The sequence below is a fragment of the Euphorbia lathyris genome, chromosome 5 (genome assembly GCF_963576675.1).
Source record: "Euphorbia lathyris chromosome 5, ddEupLath1.1, whole genome shotgun sequence".
NCBI lineage: Eukaryota > Viridiplantae > Streptophyta > Magnoliopsida > Malpighiales > Euphorbiaceae > Euphorbia > Euphorbia lathyris.
The window spans coordinates 26,094,172-26,120,603 of NC_088914.1; positions in this window are offsets into that span (position 1 = coordinate 26,094,172).

A 26,432-nucleotide genomic window follows, 5' to 3' on the forward strand; every position below is an offset into this window, starting at 1 on the left:
ATAATTAAATATTTTGCCAACATCAAAATGGGGGAGTTTGTTGAAACACCTTTCCACATGATTTTGCTTTGAACAAATTATTTAAGTTAATCCATGATTAAGACAATTAAATTTATGTGCTTTGATTTAATTGTACTAATGCGTTTGTTCAATGTTGAGAATAAAAATATATACATATAAGAACAGGAATCAAAGTAAGACAGAACGTAGTCAGCATGATAACATAGCACGAGCTGAGTAAAGTATAACTCAGTATGAAAGAAGGAAAGTCTTCTTCAGAACTGAAACTTGCAGATAAAGCTAACCACAAAAGCTGAGGAGAACTTAACTCAGAAAAGTCTTCTTTGGAACAATATCTTGCACAACGAAGCTGACCATAGAAGCTGAGTAAAAAGCAATTCAGTATCGTAAATAGCAACGGTCAAAGACAACGGCTATCAAAGTAAAGCTGAGTGCTCTTCAGGACAGCACCAATGATCCGTTTGCTAAAAGACAAGATCCGACAGTGATCTGCGCCAATTCAGAAGCTTTGGAATCATGTAAGGATATAGTTTCGAGACGCATGGGTCAACTGTGCTCTAGCTAAAAGACGAAACTGGCGCTAGAAGACGAACCTGCGAGAAGAAGACAAGCCTGACGCCTGCCAAATTCAGACGACAGGATTGGCCTGCAAATCTGAAGCTGACCATAACAATGTCGCATGAAGAGTCGTTTGAATCTAACGGATAGATCCAGATTCAAATGATTTAGTCTTCAGATTTCAACTATAAAAGGACAAGTTTATTTTTGGATCCTTAGCCAAATTACAAAGAGAAAAACAATATACATACAAAGCACATCAAAACAAGACAGAGATCTTAAACCAAATTTCCATTTCTGTGTAAAAGCTAGATTGATTTTGTAATCATCTAAAGTGTTCTTTGTCTGAGAAAAGAACAAATTTTTATCAATTGTAAAATTGAGAGCGTGGTGCTGAGTACTCGGTTTTAAGTACTCAGTGGTAGAGAAAATCTAGGTGCTGGGTTGTAGCGCTTAGTGGAGTTGAGTAGACGAATAGAGGACGATACTCTTGCATATTCAACTGCCTTGTAAACGTTTTGTGCTCTACCTTTAAAGAGCTCAGTAGTGAATTGAAAAAGCTCGGAAGGATTCTGGGGACTGGACGTAGGCGGAGAGGCCGAACCAGGATAAGTCTGCTGAGTTATTTCTAACCCTTTCTCTCATTATATATCTGTATGTGTTGTTTGCTATAATTACTCAGTATATAAATTGTTTAAGCCGACACTGAGTAAATAAGAGTGCTGAGTTGGAAGCTGACCACAAAGTATCAATTCCCAACTCACAAGTAAAACAGTTCTAGTCAGCCTTGACTAAAGCTGTCTTACGCCTAACTCGGCCGTGCTGACCAAAACTGAGTTAAAAAAACTCAAAGCATTATTTTAAGTCAACATAATTAAAACGAGAAAAGTATATTAGTTCCTAACCCCTCCCTTTGGAACTAATCACACGGGACCAACATAGGGTTCACAGTAAACATAACTACAGAGTACTGCGAAACAAATTGACTTCGCAGTTCATGAAACTATGAAGTACTGTGAAGCACATTTCTTTCGTAGTTTTATGTCCTGTTCTACAATTATTTGAATTGCGAAGCAAATTTCTTTTGACTTTAATATTATTTTGACAATGTGTTTGTTTCTTAACAATAGCAATATGTCAATCGACCATATTTTGTATGTGATCACGTGGAACATCCAATGGAAAACAAAGGGAAAAGTCATGAAATACGTGGGTGGGGTGAATTGAAGTTGCTTCAGATTTCAACAAAATCAATTTCGAGATTTTACAAGAGAGAATCTACAGTTCTGCACATGTCGATTCAACATCATTTAACCTATGCATGGTCATGCAATGTTCATAAACCAGCAATGCTCACAATATCAACCACTATATCAACTAGGGCTGGGCCCGGATCCTGGAGATACTGGACCAGACCGAATATCCGAGGAAAAAACTCCGGAATTGGACCGGACTGTTGACTTTTTTGGAGAACCGAACTGGATTGGACCGTTGACTTTTCGTCAAAGAATTGGACCGAACTGGACCGAAATTTATCCAGAACCAGACCGATAACCGAATTGGATTGGATTGAATTGGACCGGACTAAAATAACCGAAAATGTAGCAATAATAAATTGATATTTCATATATTAACTTTATTTCCACTCCATATATTTTTTAATTTAATTTTAAATGATATTATTTGATATTATTATAAAATATATACTATATATTATATATATAAAGAGAAATATTATATAATATATAGTTATATATTTTGTAAGGTTTGGTAAACTAATTACAATAAAATAAATGTATAATTTATTAATAAGGTTAATGAGGTATAACATTATTATATAGTCATAAAAATTATCCGATTAATCCTCGTTTATAAAAAGAAATGAAAAATATTTACCTAAATGTAGACACGGAGAATTGAACACCTAACCAAATGAAACATTGTCAATTATCTTAAACATCTGGAGCCATTCTACTTCTTGTTAACCATTTAATTAAGTAATAAATATTAGAAGTTTTATATGTTTAGGTTGGTGTTTGGTTTTTACTGTATTTCCTTTGGAAAACAAGGAATTTGTTGTATTAAGAAGATTCAAGCACAAATTGGGATGATGATTAGAGAGATTGTGGTCTGATCATATTTTGCTAATGAAGTGTTGTCTTTTTTGAATTAAAAGTTGTTTGTTTTTATCGATTTGTTATTTTATAACTTTGATTTTGTCGGTTTTTCTAGCCTGTTGTCTACCGTACCTTTTAATACTTTGATTTTGTGGGTCTTTTTAGCCTTGTTGTCTACATTAACTTTTAATGAATGATGTTTACTTCCTAAAAAAATATTATTTATTTCAAGTTATGTAAGATAATAAAATTCTATATTGTATTATCCTATAAATTAAATTTTTAATTTATTTTTCAGGACTTAAACTATTAGATATTTATCAGAATCATCGAAAAATTATATTGGATTGGACCGGAACCGAATCTCCGAATCCCCGAACTGGACCGGATTGAAATTTTGGGACAATTCAATTCTGGAGATTTATTCTTTCAATCCAATCCTGGAGATTTCCTTTTATTGATCTCCGAATTTCAATCTAATACTGGAGATTCATGAATCCCCGACTTGGACCGAACTGTACCCAGCCCTAATATCAACCATAATACTCGAACCTTAATAATATAATATAATATACTAAATGTTCATAATATCAACCACTATATCAACCATAATACTCGAACCTAGATAATATAATATACTAAATGTTCACAATATCAACCACAAAATTCGTTCGTAATCTAATTCCAATGGATATAGTTTCCCTTGAAACACCTCAAGCACAATTCGATATTGAAGAAAAGATCCATCCATTAGGGTATGTAAAAGGCCTTTGATAAGACAAATATTGTGCAAAAACACAAGCAAATATGCCATAATCGTTTGATCTTGTTGTCTACCGTGGAACATCATCGACCATACTCCATGTTATGGGTTGACAATCATTTAGGTTTGGCTAATATCCCAAATTTGTAATGGCTCTATAAAGGACCAAGAGGTGACTGGATAGGAAGTCTCCTAGCGAAGCATCACTGCCGTTTGTAATCAGACTATAGTATATATATATATATATATATATATATATATATATATATACATCACCATTAAATCAAAAGCCCCAAGTATCCAATGATTTACCTTGATGTTGATAAGTATGTAAACCTTTTTAAAATCCTTCCACGGTCTCATGTATTCATCCTATTTGCCTTTGACAATTCTTATAAAAAATTCAATTGGTGTTTTGTTATCGAGCATCCATCTAGTTAATTGGTTATCGGTGTCGTAGTCCAATCTATATATAACTCAGTATCGACAGATCGACGCCTCAATAACCAAAGGAACTCATGGATGTGTTGATTCAATCAAAACAATATAAGATAATCAATTAAAACAACATATATAAGATAAGATAATCAATCAAAACAACATATATAAGATTATTTGTACTTACCTTTGTGTTGTCCAAAAAGGTGACTCTGGCAAGTGCACTAGGTACAAGTAATATATTGATAAGTAGAGTGTCGTTCTCCACATGGATTGATGAAGAATTTCAAATGGAAAACCTTATGAAACAGGGTGTTTAGAGTAACAGTAACTTCTTTCTTTTAAATGAGGATGAGTTTCATATGATTTGATTAGAATAATGTAAAAGCAACTGATCTATAGGGACTGAGTTCAGAGAACAATGATTTATCATGATACAAGGAAGAGAACAAGCTAAGCCTAGCATGGACATGGAGTTTACAGTTTAACTTTTATCTATTTATTCATGAATGTAATATGATGTGGGTCAATGTCTCTACTTTAGGCTCACTCAAGTCAACTCTCGTGTATTCTTGAGATTCTAAGATTTACTAGACATTTAAGCATCCTTAAATGTGTTTCTTTCTTGCATTAAGCATTAAGCAGCATTCCATATAATGAAAACCCTTGATATAAAACTATTATATCTCTATCTCTGATTTTACATGTTTAATGATAGATAAGTGAGTATAAAAGCAGTCTCCCATCATTTATAAACACTAAGATAGGAGTTAATAAACGCATGCATGAAGAACATCATTAAACACACCATAGAATAAACTACATTCATTCATAAATAAGGTAAAAAAAACTTACAACTCCAGTCCGTAGCTGGCTCAGCTCATTCAGCTGACTACTCACTCATAGTAGTGAGTGAACAATCACAAAAGATGCAATAACTCCTCATCAATGGAGTTAGGTCAGAAATTAAAAGAGCTCTCCCGAAAGAGATGAAGTTCTAGATCCGAAAAATATCCAAAAAGTAAGTCCCTATCTCCTCCTAATAGTTCACTATTTAATAAGGAGAGAAGAAATAAAATAAAATAAAATGTACACCAAAAGCAGATTGTTCAGACACAAGTACAGATATTTTTCATAAATTAATGTTGGTTATGGACAATTGAACACTCAAGGCCCCAAGATCTTCTTCTTTCCGCTGACTATCCCTGATTTCGCCTCCTTTTGCTACTGTCCTCCAGCGCTTTACGCTGTTGCCCATCGGTCCGAAGGGTCTCCTTCACCTTTTTTCTGTAAAACAGGCTGGATGACAGCTGTTTCTACATGACTTCTCAAAATCTGCATAAAAAACCTTTTAGTCTGTAATTTACAACACTTAATCAGCCTAATTATCCCATTTGTGATGAAATATAATATGGTTATTAGGGTCAATTATGAACCCATCACTCTCCTTCTTGATAGGTACCATGTTTTTCAAGGGCCTCAAACCAGTCTAACCCTAGATGTAGCAGTGTTTACTCTAATTTTCTAGGACTCGTAGACTATAATATCTTTATAATCAAGTCGAGCAGTCTATTCTAAGGGCTTTTTTACTACTCCACTATGCACAACCTCTTGAATCTTTTTCACACCCTTAGTTTTGTTGTTTGGATGAGTGAAAGGTGTACGTATATACTATGAAGGCTTCATATCTCTAACATTGTCACCTCTACCTCCAATATTACCACTTCTACCTCTGCCTTGCAACCTCTACCTCTGACCTTTCCACCTCTAACTCTGAGCTCGACCTTTAAAGTATCATCATCACTTATCTTCACATTCAGCAGTTGCTCTTTCATATCATCCTGTCAAAATAGAATTAACAAAGTAGTTTAAGTAATAAATTTTAAACATACTATTGAATAGAAAAAAATTTAGAAACATATAATTAAAGTATATGTACATGAAAAACTAGGGCTTTACAATCATCAGCACCCCCTCAGAGTCTTTTGTTGGTCCTCGGTATCAACCTGTCAAAACAGAATCAACCAACATGGTTTTAGTAATAAATTTTAAACACAATATTCAACAGACAAAATGTCAAAAACCTATAAGTAAATTATATGTACCTAAAAAAATAGGGCTTTACCATCATCATCACTCATTAGAGTCTTTTGTTGCTCATCGGTATCATCCTGTCAAAAAGTATCAATCAATTAAGTAATAAACTGAAGAATGTAGATACATAGATCATGGACGTTTAAATATACCTAAATATTATATACTATACAATCATGAGCATAATCCTAAGCATCTTTTTGTTCTACAGCATCTAACTTAGCATCAAGATTAGAGGCTTTTAAAGCATCTTCCTTAACTTTGCAACTACATTTGCTTTGATATCTACAATTACCTCTGCCATCAACTCTCCACTTATCTCTTCCCTCATATCTCCCCTCAAAACTTCCATATTTCTCTTATTCTCTTCCCTCAGCTCTACCCTTTCTCTTATGTTCTCTTCCCTCAGCTCTTCCATCTCTCTCATATTTTCTGCCATCAAATTTCCCCTCATCTTTTTAAATCAACTCTGGAATAACCTCCGCCTTAACCTCTGACTTAGGATTGAGTATATAAAGTCATAGCTTTTCCCTCTGATCTTCTTTCAACATTATTTGTACACCCCCTCTTCCTCATTTTCTCCTTCTACACCCTCATTTACACCTTCATTCTCCTTACACCTCTTCTCGTTTCTCTTATTCTCCTCCTTATCCTCTTCTTATTCTTCCTCTTCTCCTCCTCCTTCTCCGTCTTCATATATATCTTCTTCTTCCATGGTCTCATACAGTGAAAACTTCTGCTGCTTCTTTGAATGTCGGGTGTTTTTGGAGTTATCCATCTACTGAGGCGTGGGAGGACTTCACTTTCTTTTTGAGGTAGAATTTACATGGCGCCTTCCATACCTCGAGTATCCAAACCTGTACAAAAGTTCAATTCAATTCAATTCAAATATGTTAATACAAATCTAAAATTAATCTCTCTCTCACACACACACGCACACACACACACACACACACACACACACATACACACACACACACACACACACATATATATATACATATATATATATATATCATATGCCGTGATGCTATCAATCTTCCCTTGACTGAATTTCTCAAACTTTTCTTTTCTGGACGAACCAGTTTTAGCCTTTTACATGGTCCTATAAGTCTCCTCCTAAGCAATTACTCATGAAAACTCATTAAAAAGCGTAGGAAAGTTAGTGAGGTTGAAGATATTGTTATCCACCGAATGAGATGGATGGGAAGTGTAGAAGATCTTATGTATAACATACAACATCGCCATAAATATTGCATCACTGTCTTCTTTAGCGTGCCAATTTGTGTTGTCAAAAGCTTCACATATTTGTTTGTGCATTAAGCTCTGACTTCCTCCAAGGTACATGTCACTAATCTGGTATTCTTCTTTAACAGGCTCATCATTTGCAAAATTACCTTCGTATCGCCGAATCGCACCTCAGTGATCATTCCAAACTCCCAATCTACAAATTTGAGTTCAACTTCTTTGATGTTGAACCACATCTCTCTATGTTTTGGGTTTGGTGGAGTAATCTCTCTGCTTATTACACCATGTCATATGGGAGTAGATAATGTGCACACTTCCATATCCACCAAATGCCCAAAAGAAGTCCTCTTAAATAATTCCATATATTTTGTTGACATTTACTCTTAACTTTCTTCATTACCTCCAAGTCAGCCCTCATCGTGATTGATGTCTTTGTATTCAAGCTGAAGGGATACTTGAATTTTATCATTTTAATATTATCATCAAGAGGTACTCCTATCTTTCTCTTCTTAGAATCCTTCACATTATGAACAAAAAAAAAAGGAATTTAGTGTAAAATAAACAAGAAAAGAAAACTACTTCGTAGTTAATAAAATCCTCCGCACTACAAAATCAAATCAGTATAAAACCTTTCGCAATTGCAGAAACTGTGAAACAGATCACCAAACTATAGAGACAAATATCTTCGTAGTGCGAAAGTAATCAACGCACTAAATTGTTTTCACATTCACTAGAACCCTTCCGTAGTAGAAGCAATTACTGAGAAAATTCAATTGACTTATATGAATTTCCTCCACAGTTACCTCTACTGTGAAAGGGTTTTACTGACTGCGAAAACATCTTCCTGCACAAATTAGAGGATTTCTAACGCATACTGTCACGCAAATACATTCCAAACTTATTTCCAATGCATACACATGCTACTAAACATAATTTAAATCTCTATAATGCCTTAATTCACTAGAAAAACTAAACCTTAAACTCTAAACCAATAAACCTTAAATCGCACCAAAACCCTAAACTAAACAATAAATTTGCGAGGAGATTAAAACTTACATTCTTTGCGGCCTTTGCCATTAAATCGCATAAAAAAATGCAGCAATATTCACACCAAAAACGCAACAATAATCGCACAAGTAGAAGACCAAAACGGTCCGTAGTTATTGTTCGCACAAATAAGCTTCTTTCTAGAATGTTAAGTGATAATATATATACTAAAGGCATTTCGGAAAAGTTAACTTTATAAATACAAGCTTCCAATTGAAGGAGGTTAATGCACATAAGTACATATAGAAAAAAAATATTTATCAGCTTTTAAATTAAATGTTTAGAAATATAAAAATATGTAAGTAAAGATACCTCAACTTGAGATTTTTCATTAATTAATAAAAAGGCATATAGTGGCATAATTACAACCACAAATTCCCTCAAATAAGAAGTTAAGGGTTTAGATTAGGAAAGGATTGTGTTTGTATATAATATTAATTGAAACTTCAAATAGAAATTTAAAAAATAACAATAATCTCATTGATTTTAATTTGGACATCATGGAAAATCACTAGTATATCTCTAAAACTTCATTAATTTGGTTGAAATAATATTCAAAGAAATAGAGTTAAATGGCACCAATAACATGTCTATTATATTTATTTATTTTCATAATCACAATAAATATTGTGTTTCACAAGAATATTTATGATTAATAAATTTGTTCCAATCATATTGACTAAGATTACATATCAGAACAAAAATCCAAACACATGCCAAAAATTATTCCTATCAAAGATTCTTAATTAGTAATGTTTTTATTATTTCTTGCATTTTGAGGAGTCACATGAAATTAATTAAGTGCTAACTAATTAAGTTTAATTTGAATACAAAGATCTACTAAATCTTTCTAAGCTTCTATTGTGCCTTTTATTCCATCACAAAATTAAATGAAAATAAATTTATAGATTTTCCAAGATTTTTTTCTCTTCTTTTATAGGTTTATTATTCCCCTCTTAACTTCTGTTGGTGCCATGTGATTCCTTTTTCACCCTTACAAATATTTAATAAATGGACCGACCTCTAATGACTTTCTTTCTTTTGTCTCATTTGGGATTTGACTAGTTTACTTAAGCTAAGATCATGCTTAATTCCTTAAACTAGTTAATTATATCATTTCTATATGTGTATATAGATAGATCATGTAAGCCCTCTAAATAACTTTTCATCAACTTTGATTAATATAGATTCTGTTGTAGAAAAAATTAGGGTTCAAATTATCGGATATTAGTTTCGTGTTAATTGTCTAATTAGTGTTAAATGAGAAAATTCTAACTCAAACCCAAAAAATATCGTGTTATTGTCTCAATCCAATCGGATCAATATCGACTTTTCCGTGTTGTGTTTGTGGATCTACTTATGTTAATTTGGACTTGTTAACCAAACCATGCCCACCCGTGATTTTTAAAAAAAAAAGTGATAAACAAAACTAATTAAGGTTTGTTTGTGATATTATTTTAGTTGATCTTCTTCTAATTAAGGTATATTATGTATTATAAGGGATAAGGTACACAAAAAAATATCCCTAAAGTTTATATTTAAGAGCAATTTTCTTCCTAACATTTAAAATGATGGAATTTTACTCTTAATATGTTGGCAGCTAAGAGTAATTTTATCCCTAACATTGACAAGTTGGGTCAATTATAGAAATTATTCATCAAATTGTCTTCTCGATCCTGAATCTTGTTATCTACACTTCATATGTGCGTCATTTTATCACTCATTAGTAACAGATCACAAACATATGATTAAACGTGAAAATTTTAAAAAAATATAATGTATTTTGTATGAGTTAGACAAAAGAAAATTCAAATATTTCACTGAATTTAAAAATATTATCTTCAATTTTATTATTAAATCACAAAATTCAATTTTATTATTAAATCACAAAAAAAATATGTTTTTTTAGAATCAACTTACTTGCAATTGGTGCAGAATAAGGAACAAAATATATGTTTTATAATAATGTTTAAAATTGATCAAACTTGTCAACATTTAGGATAAAATTGATCTTTGTTGCCAATGTTAGAAATAAAGTTACACTATTTTAGACAGTAAGAGTAACGTTACGAGTGTTTTTGCCCTTTATCTTTTAAATTAATATAATTTTCCTTTAAGATGAAATTAGGTCCAATTTCTTCAAAAGTCAAAATAAAATAATAAAAAGTAACTATGCAACTCTTAAAAAAAATAATTTTTAGTTAGAAATTAAAGTTATAAAGTTGATGGGTTGTTATACAATTTGAAAGATAACATTTTGTGGGTGAAGATACATTTTCCTTTGTCTATATATGCTGGTTTAATGATTGGGTAGCTAATAAGTACACTTATATGTAATTTAAAATATCTAAACAATAATGAAGCTAGCTAGCTTCCAAATTAATTTATTAATTCATATTTATTAATGTGGCTGCAAATGGCTTTATATACTATATAATATAATATATGAAAAAGATAAAGAAAATGACCTATTATTAAAAATAAAAAATAAAAGACTAAAAGGTTAATTGAAGACTATTTAAAGTACCTATTTGCAATCTTTTGGGACCCTTCATAATTATGAACTCAACTAACACCTTAAATTGTAATTAAGCAATATATAATTTTATAGTTTATAAATATAAAAAATATATATTTCTCACCTAATTATACAGGATATATATTTCCATACTACTACAGATGGGTTGACAAATTTAAGAATTGTGTGGGCAAGAGGATATCAATATACCAACCTTTTAAGAGCAAACCTAATTAGTTTGTGGATTTGGAGACATTAACATTAATACGTGTATTATTCGAGAATTAATCAGATTTGTATTTTTTATTTATTAATAAATCAATTATTAGATAAATGTAAAAATAATATAAAATAATTTTAATATAGAAAAGCATGCATATTTGTAATATATATTTTTAAACAATAATATTATTAAAATAACTCAAACAATTAAAATATAATGTGCATAACTAATATAATTCACTGAAAACTACGAAACAATAAAGTGTTAAACAAATAAAGAATTATATTAAATGCAGAGTTAAAATGATCTATTGGCAGTTAGGATCAATTAAACTGACTCTATTGGTAGTTAGGATCAATTAAACCAATAACAATCCATTAAATCCAAATCATTTAAACCATTTTGAAGTTCAAATTTTTTCCAATCATTTTTGGTCCTTTGAGCAGGGAACTTATTGACACTTGAACTGATGAGTAAGAATAATGTGCATTTTTTATATCCAGAGAACTTTATCAACATACGAACTAGTGTGTGAGTTCTAAAACAAAATATATAATGAACATAAATGTCTTTTTTTTTTTTTTGACAACCAATGAAGCATATATTAAGAATCAAGAAGAAGCATATTACAAATAAAATCAGGGGGTACAGAAAACCACTCACCCCGATGTAAAGGTAAAATACTACTTCTAGCTAACAAATGAACAACAGAATTTTCGGAACGACAGACAAATCGAATAGAGCAATTAAAAAGCTCGTTCAATAAAAACTGACAATCATTGGCTAAGGCGTTAAAAGGAGATGAAACTTCTAACGGGCGGGCCATAAACTGTACCACGATCAAAGAATCTGATTCAATGATTACATCCTTCCATCCACGGTCTTTGATCCAACTGAGAGCTTCACGGACGGATAGTGCTTCAATGAACGATGCATCTTGATAATTCTGCAAGATACCATTTTTGGCCGCAACAAATCGGCCCAACTCGTCTCGAACGATACACCCAAACCCAGCCACATTCTCGTCCGCAAATGAAGCACCATCCACATTCAGTTTTAGGAAACCTGCTGGAGGACGCTGCCACACCGTCGGGCTTGGCACAGCCGGACTGCATGAAAGAGAAACCGACGCATGCGCTCTCTTCCAGGCCTGCAAAAAGGAACCGGCCAAATGATACAGGATCGAGGCTTGTGAATCCTTCTGATTCCACACCATGTCGTTTCTATAACACCAAATAATCAACCATAAAACCGCAATAAGCTCAACAAGCTCCACCGGTTTAGAGAAGATCCATCCCCAATAATAAAAAATGTTATGAAAATGGGTTCCCACATCCCCAATAGGCGAAAGAGTCCAAATAGCTCGAGCCATAGTACATTTGAGAAAAATATGATAAGAATCTTCCACCGCCCCATGGCAAAGCTCACATAAATCTGAGATTGGAACCATCCGAGCTTTTAGCGCAACTTTAGAGGGGAAACAGTTAGCAAGAATCCGCCAAAGAAGGTTCTTAACCTTAAGGGGCACTTTAAGATTCCAAACTCGATTCCATACTGGAGAATCAATGAACCAATTTGTTCCAAATTCAGACATAAGCTTTCGGTACCCACTTTTAACTATATAGTTGCCCCATCGGTCATCCTTCCAGTACCACACATCATGATCGACCCGATTAGATAAGGGGATACGGAGAATAAGTTCTGCATCTCGAGGAACAAAAATGCCCGAAACTAACCCAACATCCCATGACCGCCGACCCTCCTCCATAAGATCAGCCGCCACTTCCACCCCTAAACCATCCAATTTTTCACTTTCGATATACGAAAAATGATCGTCAGGGAGCCACGGGCCATCCCAAATCCGGACTTCACCACCCGCCCCTACAAACCTGCGAATTCCTGACTTTAACAACTCCTGAGCACTCATAATACTACGCCAGATAAAGCTAGGCCCAATAGATAACGATGCATCAAGAAAAGAGCTATCCGGATAATAAAGAGCCTTAAAAACTCGTGCCACAAGAGACTCAGGATTTGAGTTTAGTCGCCAACCTTGTTTAGCTAGTAAAGCTAAGTTGAAATTATGCAACTTTCTGAACCCCATACCACTAAATTTTTTAGGACAACACAACTTATCCCACGATTTCCAATGTAAACTACCTTTACCCGAACCATCTGATCCCCACCAAAAAGAATTCATCAACTTCTCTAGATCATCACAGATATTCATAGGAAATAGGAAGAGACTCATAGCATAAGTAGGAAGCACCTGCACTGCTGATTTGATCATAATCTCCTTACCTGCTCTTGATAGAAACCTGGCTTTCCAACTCTTCAATCTAGACCGCACCATGTCCTCAGCAAAGCCAAAAACCTGTGACCTATATGAACATAAATGTCTATTGATAATCTATTATTTTACACATATAAATGGCTAAACACTATTAAATTAGTACAATGTTTTCAGTTTCCAACCGATAGAATTTATGTGTAAATTTTTCAATTTCGAGCATAGAAAATTAATGTAAAAAAATTATTATAAAGACAATTACGATTTTTTTTTTAATTTTTTACACATCACAATTAAAGTGATATGTCAAAATATAGAAATACCTTTTATCTCTATTTAGATATATTTATATATATAAATAGAGATAATATATATATATATATATATATATATATAATTCTTGTTTTTTTTTCTTTAGATAATTATTGTTTTGTCTTTTTTATTTTTTTAACTGTTTTTATTTTGTATATTTATTATAATGGCTATTCATTTTTATTAGATATGTTTATTCCACTTTAATGTTTATTAAAGTATTAGATTTTTGTCTTGTGTTTTTCGACGTCACGTTTCACAAAAAAAAGAAATAGCAAGAAGAAACTAAAACAAAGAAGAATTTACATGTTGATACTTTTTTTTGTGATGCAAATCAATCAATATAGTATTTATGATAACAGAGATAATGTGAATCTTTAATATTAGAGATTGTTTGGATGATAATATTTTAAAGTAAGTGAATGTAAGTGCAATTAGATAATCTTGTTTGATTTGAGGTGTCATTGATGAGGTTAGTAAGTGAGAGTATGTGCAGTAAATTTTGGATAGTTTTTCTTACATCTTAAATTAGAGGGAATTATGGTACATATTTTTTTCTTTCAAATTATCATTTGTCTTTTATTTTATTTATACAAATAAAATAATACAATACTGATTTTATATATAAACTTACCTTATTTTACCATCAAATCAAATACAATTACATCATTATATCATCACTTACCTTGTCTTCAATCCAAACACAATAAGTTATTTTATACACATCACTTACTTTTACATTACATTACCTTACTATTAATTGCATTCCATCCGAACAAGATGCTAGAGTGACAACTAAGCCAAAAGGTCTCTAAAACATTTATTTTTTTAAATTCTCTCTACTTCCACTATTATAGATAGTACAGATATATATAATTCTTGTTTTTTCGGTTTTTAGATAATTGTTGTTTTATCTTCTTTATTTTCTTACGTGTTTTCATTTTGTATATTTATTATAATGGTTAATTTATTTATTAGTTTTATTTATTCCACTTTAATCTTTATTAGGATGATAGCTTTTTGTCTTATGCTTTTTCAATGTCATGGTTCACAAAAAAAAAATAGTGAAAAGAAACTGAAATAAATAAGAATTTACATGTTGACACATTATTTTTTTTTTTTTGTGATGCAAATCAATCAATAAAACATTGATATAATATTTATGATGACAGGAATAACGTAAATTCATATATTCTCTTTACTCTTAGGGTGCAAATTAAAGTCATATTGTCTCTAAAACACTTCTTGTAAATTTTCTATGTTTCCACTATTATATATAGTATAGATATACATCACTCCTTATTAGTCATCTAGACATGTCCACAAGCCCCGACCTATCCATGCATGTGTTCCTTGGTTTGGGCTTAGAAATGTTTGACCTCCAATCCAAGTCTGCCTATATTTTTGGTACACTTGGGATTGATAAAAATTAGACCTGGCAATTTTCATGTTCGTGTCGTGTTCGTGTCGTGTCAGGTTTCGGGTTCGTGTCAACACCTGAAACACGAACACGACACGAAAACTTTTCGTGTCACAAAATCAGAACACGAACACGACCTGCTCTTGACACGGTAAACACGACACGGCACGAATTTTTTACACAACCAATTAAATTGACACGACTTGACCTCATAACACGACCTAACATGCTCAACACGACCTGTCTAACACGACTACACCTGGCAATTTTCATGTTCGTGTCGTGTCAGGTTTCGGGTTCGTGTTATAAGGGTATATTTGTAATTAAATTTCGGGTCAGTTTCGTATTTTTGGGTTGACACGAACACGACACGAAAATTAACGTGTCATTTCGTGTCGTGTCAACTTTCGTGTCGTGTTATAAAACCCTAAACACTAACAATAAAAAAACGTGTCGTGTTCGTATCGTGTCATCGGGTTGTGTGTCGCTTTGTCGGGTCTAATAAAAATAGTCCGGTCTGCTCTATTAATATTAATTAATGAATTTATATATTTTATTTCTGATAATAAAAATTATATATTTTTTAGGTGAGTTTATATGGTTTGAGTTTGAGATTTGATTTTTAAATTTGAACCTACCTAAATTAATAACTGACTAGGCTGAACTTGGATTAAATATTTTTAGATAAAATCCTGTTAGTCCTGATCTAGTGTGACTCGTAGACAATATGAGATATATAGATGTCACCTTATTAGTAATAAGATTTATTTTATTTTTAGTCTAAATTATTTGGTATCATAGATGGGTAGTCTAAACTAATTCATATTTGAGTGGAAAACTCTTTCACACCAAGTATTTTTATTTTTTTTTTATTTTTTATTTTTTATTTTTTATTTTTTATTTTTTGATATTTTTCTTGTAAGAGAATGGATTCGAACATACAACCTCCCACCTGTGAATAGGGATGACAACGGGTAAGGTACTCGCGGATGGTATCAAGCCCAAATTCTTACCCGTTTATTTTTAAATTATCTGTACCTGTCACATTACCCTAATGGGTATACTTTTTGCATCGGATACCTGTCCCACTTAATTCACATGTACCCTATTTAAAACAAAAAATTACAAATTTAACAAAGTATAAATTTAATAAATAATCCATGGAACAAATTGAACCTTAATCAATAAAATTAAAATAGTTTAATAGTATCACTCAATGGTTGAAGAACAAAAGATTGGGGTTTGAATCACATATCTTACATCTAAAAAATAATAATATTTTTTAATATATATAACGAGTAACAGATATCGAGTATCCTAAGAGATATTCTCATATCCGCCACGGATAATGGTTTTGATCTCATACCCGTTCTATACCATTTTGTATATGGCACAGATAATCCTATTAGGAGTGGGTAGTATTGGATATCCATAGCTACCATACCTATTGTCATCATCCCCATCTCCGAAATCAAATGTAGTTGATGGTAATAATAGGATATAATGAAGGTGGAGTATTATAGTAAAGTTGATCTAAGTTTCAACCGAGCTATTGAGAAAGATATTCCAATATCTAGGGTTAGGAAGCAATTAGCAAAAGTAGAGTTGCATGCTTGAAATAAATAAATAAAACGTACGGCGGCACCGCCAATTTGAATACTCCAATAAAAATACCTATGTCTATGTGTGAGTTACTATATATCTTTCTGGCAAGTAAAGTTGGCAACTCTACTATCTATATATACTTTTACATAATCATCATTTCACATTTGATGCTTTTTCAATTACGCGTGACTCAACTAATTATAATATCTTCATTAACTTTTTCCATAATTAATACTATATTATAGTATGTACACAACTTGCTCTTTTCCTTAATATATTATGTATACACACTCACTCTCTTTTCCTAGTAACTACACTATATATATATATATATATATATAGAAACCAAGAAGGAAATAGGAAAGCCCCCCACCCCAACCTAGATGATCTTTTCCGCCCACAAAAGTAGAGATAAATAAATATACAAATAAATTTTGCCCTTAATACAAGTCATCTGAAATTGACTACAAACATGATTTTCACTTCAACTTGCTTAAAATATCTCATTAGCCTTTTAAGTACATTGGAAAAATAGTGAAAGGTTTGGACAAATTTAAACGTGTATATATCTTTTTAAACAAGTTTAAAGAACTAATAATCATTATAACTACTTTAAATGAGCAAATCTATCTTTAAGCCAGTCAATGGGGTCAATAGATCATTGTAAGCAAATTCAGTGAGTTAACGAGACATCATTAAAGTTCATGGAAGCAATTGGATTTTATGGCCAAGTTTTGAAAACCGTGGTGTATTTACTTATACTTTTAGATCCGTGATCATTTTAATTTTAGTGGATTAAGTCCTAATATTTTATTTTAACATTAGTGGATTAAGTCCTAATAATTTTAGTCTTTGAATTTTTTTTTTTTTTTTCATATTAAACTCTTGCTTGGAAAATTAGTAAAATGTGAACCTGTAATTTAGTTAAAAAAATTTACAAATTCATATATATCTGAAATTGAATATTTTACACTTTGAAATGAGACTTTTATAGCTTCTCTATTACCACAATACATATAATTCTTTTCAAACGAATAAAAATATACAAATTTCAAACATGTATAGAATGGATAACACTCTAAGCAGTGGCGGAACCAGGACCCCAGATAACCCGGGGCTCAAACATATCAGTAAAAAAAAATTCAAAACGTCAAAAATAAAAATCGAAATTAACTGTGCAATTGACGGTAAGTTTTCAAAGTCCCGTTATCGGTGGGCAAAAATTTTTTAACATCCAACACATTAAAACTGTAAAAATATTATTAATTTTTTTTAGAAAGTAGCATTGAACTAATAGAAAATTAAACATGTTTATTTTTTTTAATGATAAAGACATAATAAAATGAATATTAAATATATCTATTTTTTTAATGGTAAAGACATATTAAAAATAAATTCAAAAGTGTTATCAAAATAAAAATAAAGAGTCTATTTAAATTAATTAATAATGGTAACATGTTTTTATAATTATTGAAAAATAAAATAAAAATAAATAAAAACTTTTTAAAAAAAATGAGATCGAAGGGAGTCGAACATAAGACCTCTCAAATAAAAGTAAACATCATTAAATATCTCATCTACCTTTAAACATGGAAATAATACTACATAGAGTCAATATAATTCTCTTCAAAATATTACCAAACACCATTACTAAATTTTTTTTACTCAATTTTCCGACCGCCTGGCGGGGCTCGAGCCCCCCTAACCCCCTTGGTTCCGCCCTAACTCTGAGTATTATGTTTAAAATTGACTTTTATGGTCAATAAGAGTTCAAATGAAATTAAACACGTATTATGCCTTGATATATTATGCAATACGAACTCGCTCTTTTTCATATTATATTATGCATACGCATTCACTCTTTTTCTAAGAAGTGTTAGAATAAATGTTCTTATTGTCGTAACTATTAATTTAAACTTTTATTTCAATTAGTTTTTTAACATTGAATATATGAAAATCTTTTAGACCAGGTGGTCAAGGTTTTGGATTCTGTCAACTATGTTTATTGATGAAATTTTAACATATGGTATGATGAGCGTGTGTACACGTTTCAAATCTAGTGGCATTCGTGTTAAGAGTGTATCAGAGATAATAATGAAAGTTATTATTAGACTTTAACCATCATCTTAAGCTCTTAGTTCAATTGGTTCCTTCTCAGTAAGTACACTATATAAAATATCTCCATATTCTTTATTATTTCGATTTTGGTGGATTATACTCCTCATTTTTTATTTCAACACATCTTGTCAAAAGATTATAATAAAAATTATGAGTTTAATTGAAATGGTTCATTGACATGGTATCAGAGTCTATTAGACTAAGTGGTCAAGTATTCACATGCTGACAGCCCTATTTACCAGTGAAATTTCAACACATAGTAGGATGCCCATATATTACACGCTTCTAGCGCATGGGGAATTCGTATGTGGGGGTGCAAGAGATTATAATATAGGCTATTATTAGACATTAACAATAAGTTTAAGCTTTTATTCAAATGGTTCATCGACGCATCTTTATCTTTATTCCTTTGTTTTTTTTATCACATTAATCTTATTTTTGTCAAATTAATTAGATGTATATATTTAATTCAATTAAAAGAGTGTTACTCACTTCATTTATCTGGAGTGAAAAATTATAGTTCGGAATAAGGTTTTATAGTTTCTCTATAGCCAACATTGCACAAATAAAAACATTTATTTCAAACTGTTAAAAATACAAATTGTGAATGTAAATAGAGTAAATAACACTTTATTAGCTGACTTTTATATTAACAGCTAATGTTTGTAGTTATGAGGGGATTAATGTAACGACACGGTCCGAAATAGATGGCAACAAGGTAGAAGATCTTGACAAGGAGTGGTCTTAAGGGATGGTGATGGAGCATGATTCACATTAGAAAATGGAGAGATTTGAATCTCATGATGTTGGATTGAATTGAAGCAAGGTGGATTTCTAATACTTGTGTAAAGTGAATTTTTAATAGATGTGTAAACGTATTCTAAATCCATGAGGATTCTAACGTTGGATTTGAGTCAAAACAAGCAATATCTATATGATATCAAATTTTTATGCTTAATGTGACCAAGAATAAAAAATATTAAAAGTTGAATGATACTCTAGAGGATATAAAGTCGTTGGAGAAGAAAAAAGTTCAGGAAAATCGTAATAGAAGTTGGGGAAGAAATAATGCAGGTAAAGAGAAAGAGGTAGGGAAAGGCGAGTATTTATAGGTAACCCAAGGTATTCGAAACATTGGTGGTGCTATAACAGCCATCGTTAAATGAATCTATTGATGGGGCTCAAGGCCCGGAGAGCCCCATCCAATTCCAAGAAGAGAGAGAAAGGGTTCAATTGACACCTAGCATGGCGTGTGCATGTGGGAAAGTTGTGATTCTCCATACTCAACTACCTCATGCAAAATCTAGATAAGGGTCGAATCCTGAAGGGCTCGGACATCAACCGAGGGGGAGACATTTGATACCTTACGGGATATTCCTTGGAATACTCTTAGGAAACATCTCTTACACATAGATTAATGTCACCCTTCAGATCAGGAAGATTTATAGGAGCCATTCGATTTGAAGTAAGGAATATCCTCTGAAGATGCTAATGGTACCCTCCACCCACATGGATTAATATCCACCGTTCGTTCCGATATCATTACAGTGGAAGAGAGAGACCTTGGATTACAGAAGGCGGTTACACAAAGGACAACTATTACATGACAGAGTGCACCGTCTGACGTAATAATGTTCCGAAGGCCTTAAGACCAATTAGACGATGACACTTGTCAAGACGCATTCTATATGGCATGGTGCACCACCTGATGTCATAGCAGTCTGAAGGTTTCAGAACCAACTGAATGACGACACGTGTCTAGTGAGTCATTAAGGCACATTTCCCGACAACCAACTATATATAGATAAAGTGAGCACCTCTTGAAAGGTATATAAACATCATAGTCACAAATATTCCTATTGTCTTCAATCTTACTTCAAACTTTACTAACTTAAGCATCGGATCGGATTCACCGGACGCTGACTCCTCTCTGACCAGTTATTACTTCCTTTTCAGGTTACTCAAAAAGGTCGTAGAATGCATCACATATACAGCTACATCATTTAATATATTAAAACTTAATTCACCCAAATTACAAAGATTTTTATCTATATATTTATAGAAAGCAAGAAGGAAATAGGAAGGACCCTGCCCCTAAGTAGAGGATCTTCCCCGCCCATAAAAGAAGAGAAATAAAAAGAAAATGATTCCATCTGATCCTAAAAGTAGAAAGGTTTGATGATCAAATATAAGTATTAACAAGCTGGCTGTGGAGCAATGCAAGGCTGGTTTTGGTACATATGATCATCTCTATCACATCATGCATGGGATGGGATGGGATGATGGGATATCATTATTTTCTTTTTGGACATTTCTTTTTAGTTTCTTCTTTCATAAAGAAAAATCTCTTGATGGGGATGGAATATATAGTACAAAAGAATATATAAATAGAGAGAGAGAGAGTTGTAATTATGAAATGAAAACTTTAATAATATAGGCAAATGCAAAAGAACCTTATAAACGCCAAACTCATAGCTCTAAAAACCTTTTCATTAAAAGGAGAGACTCTTATGGGATTGAAGGCTTCATGCACATGCTCTTCTCTTTCCTACATATTTACTTACTTATGACCAAGCAAGTGGGTTTTGCTTTGTGGGGTACAACTCTACTCTTTTTCCAACTCAACTCTATGGTGCTCTCACTAGTTTTTCTACTTTGATCATCACTACACTACCTCTACATTATATTTTAGATTCCATATAACACTATTCTAAACTTTATTTAACATCATATTAGATATTTTTAGATGAACAAGTTTACTTATCAATGTTAGAGTTTAACGAGGAAGAAATAAGAATTAGTAAATTGCCTTGATTAGGGTTTTACATTAATAATAGTATAAATATATAAATGAATAACAAACTATACATGTGATTACCAACATAATTACTTAATATTTATCTTAGAGATAAATAGGAACCATATTACTTAGCATTCATCTTAGAGATAATTAGTAACACTCTCGCAAGTTGATTACGAGATTGAAATGTGAGGCAATATCGAAGTAGTTGAAACCGAGCACTTGTCAGCGGCTTGGTGAGAATATCATCCACTTGATCTTCAGTAGGAATGAATCGAACGCTAAGAAAGTCAGTGCTAACCTATTCCCAAACAAAATGATAATCGAGCTCAATATACTTGGTGCGTGCATGAAAAACAAGATTAATTGTCAGATATATGATCCCCACATTATCACACTAAATTTGTACCAAACTGGGGATAGGATACCCTAGATGACTAAGTAAAGAACGAAGCCTTAGTAATCCTGCAGTTGCATTAGCGATAATTTTATATTTACCCTCGGTAGAGATTGAGCAGTAATGGGTTGTTTCTTTGTATGCCATGACGCTAAACTATTACCAAGATAAAAAAAAACAAAAGGCACATATGGAGTGTCGATTATCAGGACACCCTCCCCAATCATTGTTAGAATAGTAGTGAACAAAGTGAATAGTAGACGTTGAAAAATCAAGACCATATCAACAGTCCCATGTACATATTGTAGAACTTGCTTGACACATTTCCAATGTTCATCAGTTGAAGAGTGAAGAAATTGATATAATTTATTCACAATAAAGGCAATGTCAGGTCTAGTTAAGGTGAGATATTGCAAGGCTCCAACCACAATGTGATACTCATCCCCAAAGACGTGACGAGTACCAAGTTCTTTAGATAAAAGAGGTATAGGGGCCATAGGTGTTAAACAAGGTTTTGAATCTATCATTTTGACATGGTCAAGTATATCATTGACATCTTTTGCTTGACATTAATGAATGACTTTCGGTGCTTATGTTATCTCAATGCCCAAGAAATAGGAAGCTCAGTTGAGATTTTTTATTGGAAACTCCTTTTCAATAGTGGCAATAGTTTGGAGGATTAAGAAAGAGTTTGTCCCTGTGACAAGGATATTATCCACATAACATAGTATGTAAATCTTCTTCTGATCATGAATCCATCAATTATAGAGAATAGAGTGAACAAAGTTCCTATACTGGAACATATTACCAACACATTCGTCATTCCCCTAACATCTCAAAATCCAACTGCACTTATAAGGAGTACTTATGTCCTTTATGTTAAGGAGACAAACAAACAACTTATCAGCAGAATCACTGGATTCCTAAGGCCACAAGACTTGAATTCTTTCACTAAAACTATTTAATCTAAAAGTTTAAACCAATAGGTAAGATCCAATACTAGTTTTTATTATTATTATCATTATTTCTAACTCACTTTCTCACAGGGATGCCTCTTGGATTTGAAGCATCAACTACACATGTTCATTTTATCATGTCATTAATAAATAAAGTGGATAGGATTTAAACTCTCAGATACTTTACCTAAGAAACTTTGATGATGGTAATGTCAATGTCAATGAACCAAACCCAAAAGCTTAAACATGATAGAGAAGGCTAAAACTAACCTTTTTCACTATCTCTAACACATAATCAATACCATTAATTTTTAATGAAGTGTATGACCATGAATTTCTAATATCCAGTTTTGCATGGAAGATCGGATGAGTCCAAAAGAGAGTGATATCATGCGAGAGAAGGCAGAAGAGCTCATTGAGATGGGTACATGAGAGAAAGCATGCATCCATTTGTTGTCCCAGCCTTTCTTACGCCCAAAAAGGATGGGCCATGGCAGATGTGTGTTGACAACAAGGCTATCAACAAGATCACCATTCGGTACAAATTCCCTATCCCACGGCTGGATGATAGGCTTGATCAATTGGGCGGATCCAATGTGTTCTCCAAGATTGATTTAAGGAGCGGATATCATCAGATAATGATCCGGGGTGGGGATGAGTGGAAGATTGCTTTCAAGACTCGAGATGGACTGTATGAGTGGCTGGTGATGCCATTCAAGATGATGAATGCTCCTAGTGCCTTAATGAGGCTGATGAATCTAGTACTTTGCCTAGTGATTGGGAAGTTTATGGTTGTATATTTTGATGACATACTGATTCACATCCAAACCTTAGAAGAGCATATCACGCACATATGGTTAGTATTTGACCTGTCGAGGAAGCATCAATTGTATGCCAACACTAAGAAATATGACTTTGTCATGGAGAGTCTAGTTTTCCTATAGTTTGTGGTTAGCAGAGATGGAATCCGAGTGGATGAGGAGAAATTTGAAAGCTATCAAAGAATGGCCTACCCCTATGAATGTAGAAGACATTCAGAGTTTTCATGGACTAGCAACCTTCTACCGACAGTTCATCTGAAACTTCAGCACCCTAGTGGCCCCACTAACCGAATGTCTAAAGAAAGGGAAGCGATTCAAGTGGGAAAGAGATCAGGAAAATAGTTTCGCCTTGATCAAGGAGAAATTGAGTACAACACCAATGTTAGCCTTTCCCGATTTTTAAAAATTGTTTGAAGTCGAGTGTGACACTAGTGGAGTTATTGGGGTGTCTTGATGCAAGAAAAGAGACGCATGCCTATTTCAATGAAAAGCTATGTGAGGCGAGGTATAAGTGGGCTACCTACGATCAAGAGTTCTATACCATGGTTAGGGCTTTGAAGATATGAGAGCATTATTTGGTGGGGAAAGAATTTTTCCTCTACACAGACCACCAAGCTCTGAAGTATTTAGGAAGTCAAAAGCAGCTCTGAAGCTCCATGCATGCCTTCATAGATAACTTTCCCTATAAACTTATCCATAAGGCTGGACAATAGAACAAAGTGGTGGATGCCCTAAGCTGAAGGGTGGCACTTTTAAAGACAGTGAATCTAGAGATAGATTGTTTTAAGCTCATCCGAGGAAACTATAGGGCAGATCCTAACTTCAGAGGTATGTGGGAGCGATGTAGGAGCCAATATGGGGATAGGACGTATCATCTGCTGGATGAATATGTTATGACAGATAACCAGCTTTGTTTACCTTGCACATCCATCCGGGAGAAAGTCATCCGGGATTTACATGGCGGAAGTCTAGGAGGGCACTTTAGGAGAGACAAAACATACGAAGCAATGAGCTCTCGGTATTTTTATCCTAAGATGAGAAGGGATGTCGCCTACTTGGTGGGGCGATGTTATATTTGTCAACTCGCCAAGGGACACGCGACCAACATCATCCTACATTTGCCACTACATGTGCTAGAGACTGTATGGGAAGACTTATCCATGGATTTCATCCTCGTGTTGCCCAGAACCCAAAGGGGCATGGATTCCATTTTTTGTTGTGTTGACATATTCTCCCAAATGGCCCATTTTATCCCAGGCCGAAAGATGAACGATGCCTCAGTAATCGCCAAACTATTCTTCAAAGAGTTCGTAAGGTTACACGGGGTCCCAAAAAGTATTGTCTCAGATCGAGATACAAAATTTTTGAGCCACTTTTGGCAGACGGTATGGGCTCTCTTTGATACGACCCTAAAGTTCAGTACTACCGCACATCTATAAAATGATGGTCAGACAGAAGTGGTCAATCGGACCCTCGGGAGTTTACTAAGAAGCAAGTGTAAGAACAAGCCTCAGATGTTGGACTTAGTTCTGGCTCAGGCACATTTTGCCTGTAACAGATCGGTGCACTCGGGAATTGGGAAGTTGCCATTTAAAGTGGTATATACGAAGATCCCTAATCACACTCTAGATGCAGCGAACCTTCCAAAAGGGGATAAGAGGAATGTTACCGCCCATCAACTAGCGAATGAATATATACGGATACATCAACGGTGAAAGGGAATCTTGTGGAGCGAAACCAGAAGTTGAAGGCCAATATGGATCAACACCGAAGAGACCTGCAGTTCGAAGTAGGAGACAAAGTGATGGTTTACCTAAGTAACGAAAGAGTCACTAGCGCTTCGAACATCAAACTTTGCCCAATTAAGTACGATCCATACAAAGTAACCAAAACGATCAATGCCAATGTGTATCACGTGGCCTTACCAAATTGGCTTGGTAAGATGTCACCAGCCTTCAACATACATGGTCTCAGTCCGTGGAAGCGAGATGGACCCCTTGAAACTACTCAAGCCAAGTTGGAATCCAGCTCTTTAAAATGAGGGAAAGGTGAGGACATCCTGTCTAGATCCACCATACAGTCCAAACCTAGCAGATGCTCCCGTTAGTGCACAAAGAATGAATGTGCGAGCCAGATCGTCTACTCTGCGAATGAACCCTTGGCGAAAGGTTACGCGGGCGAATCCTTGGTAGCCATATCCACTTAGTCTTATTTACTATTATGTCATTTATCCATCTTATTCTTCCATTTTGTTCTTTGGTTGTAACCCTAGAAAGGGCATTTACGCACATTATCTTTATATAGGGGAAATATTTAAACCCCACTACTTTGTAAGGATCAACAACCTTATATCAATCAATCAGTATTTCTCTTTGAGAGCGAGGTTTTATGCTCATATCTTAGGATTAACTCCTAGTTTAGCTAGAGAAGAAATTCTTTTTTGATTTATGATTAAAATCATCAAGTTCGTCTTTAGTCTGTATCAAAGCCGATTGGCCACACCATGTGGCCGATCGGCCGCAGTCATATAAATGGGATAGATTTTCCCTTTACTAAAACGATGGCATTTTGATGCAAAAACAAGTGACCGATCGACCACTGGTTGTAGCCGATTGGCTACATCCTTGAAGAAAAGACCAATTTCCTGAAAATATAACTCGGGTTCTAGCTAGTGATCTTGTACGAT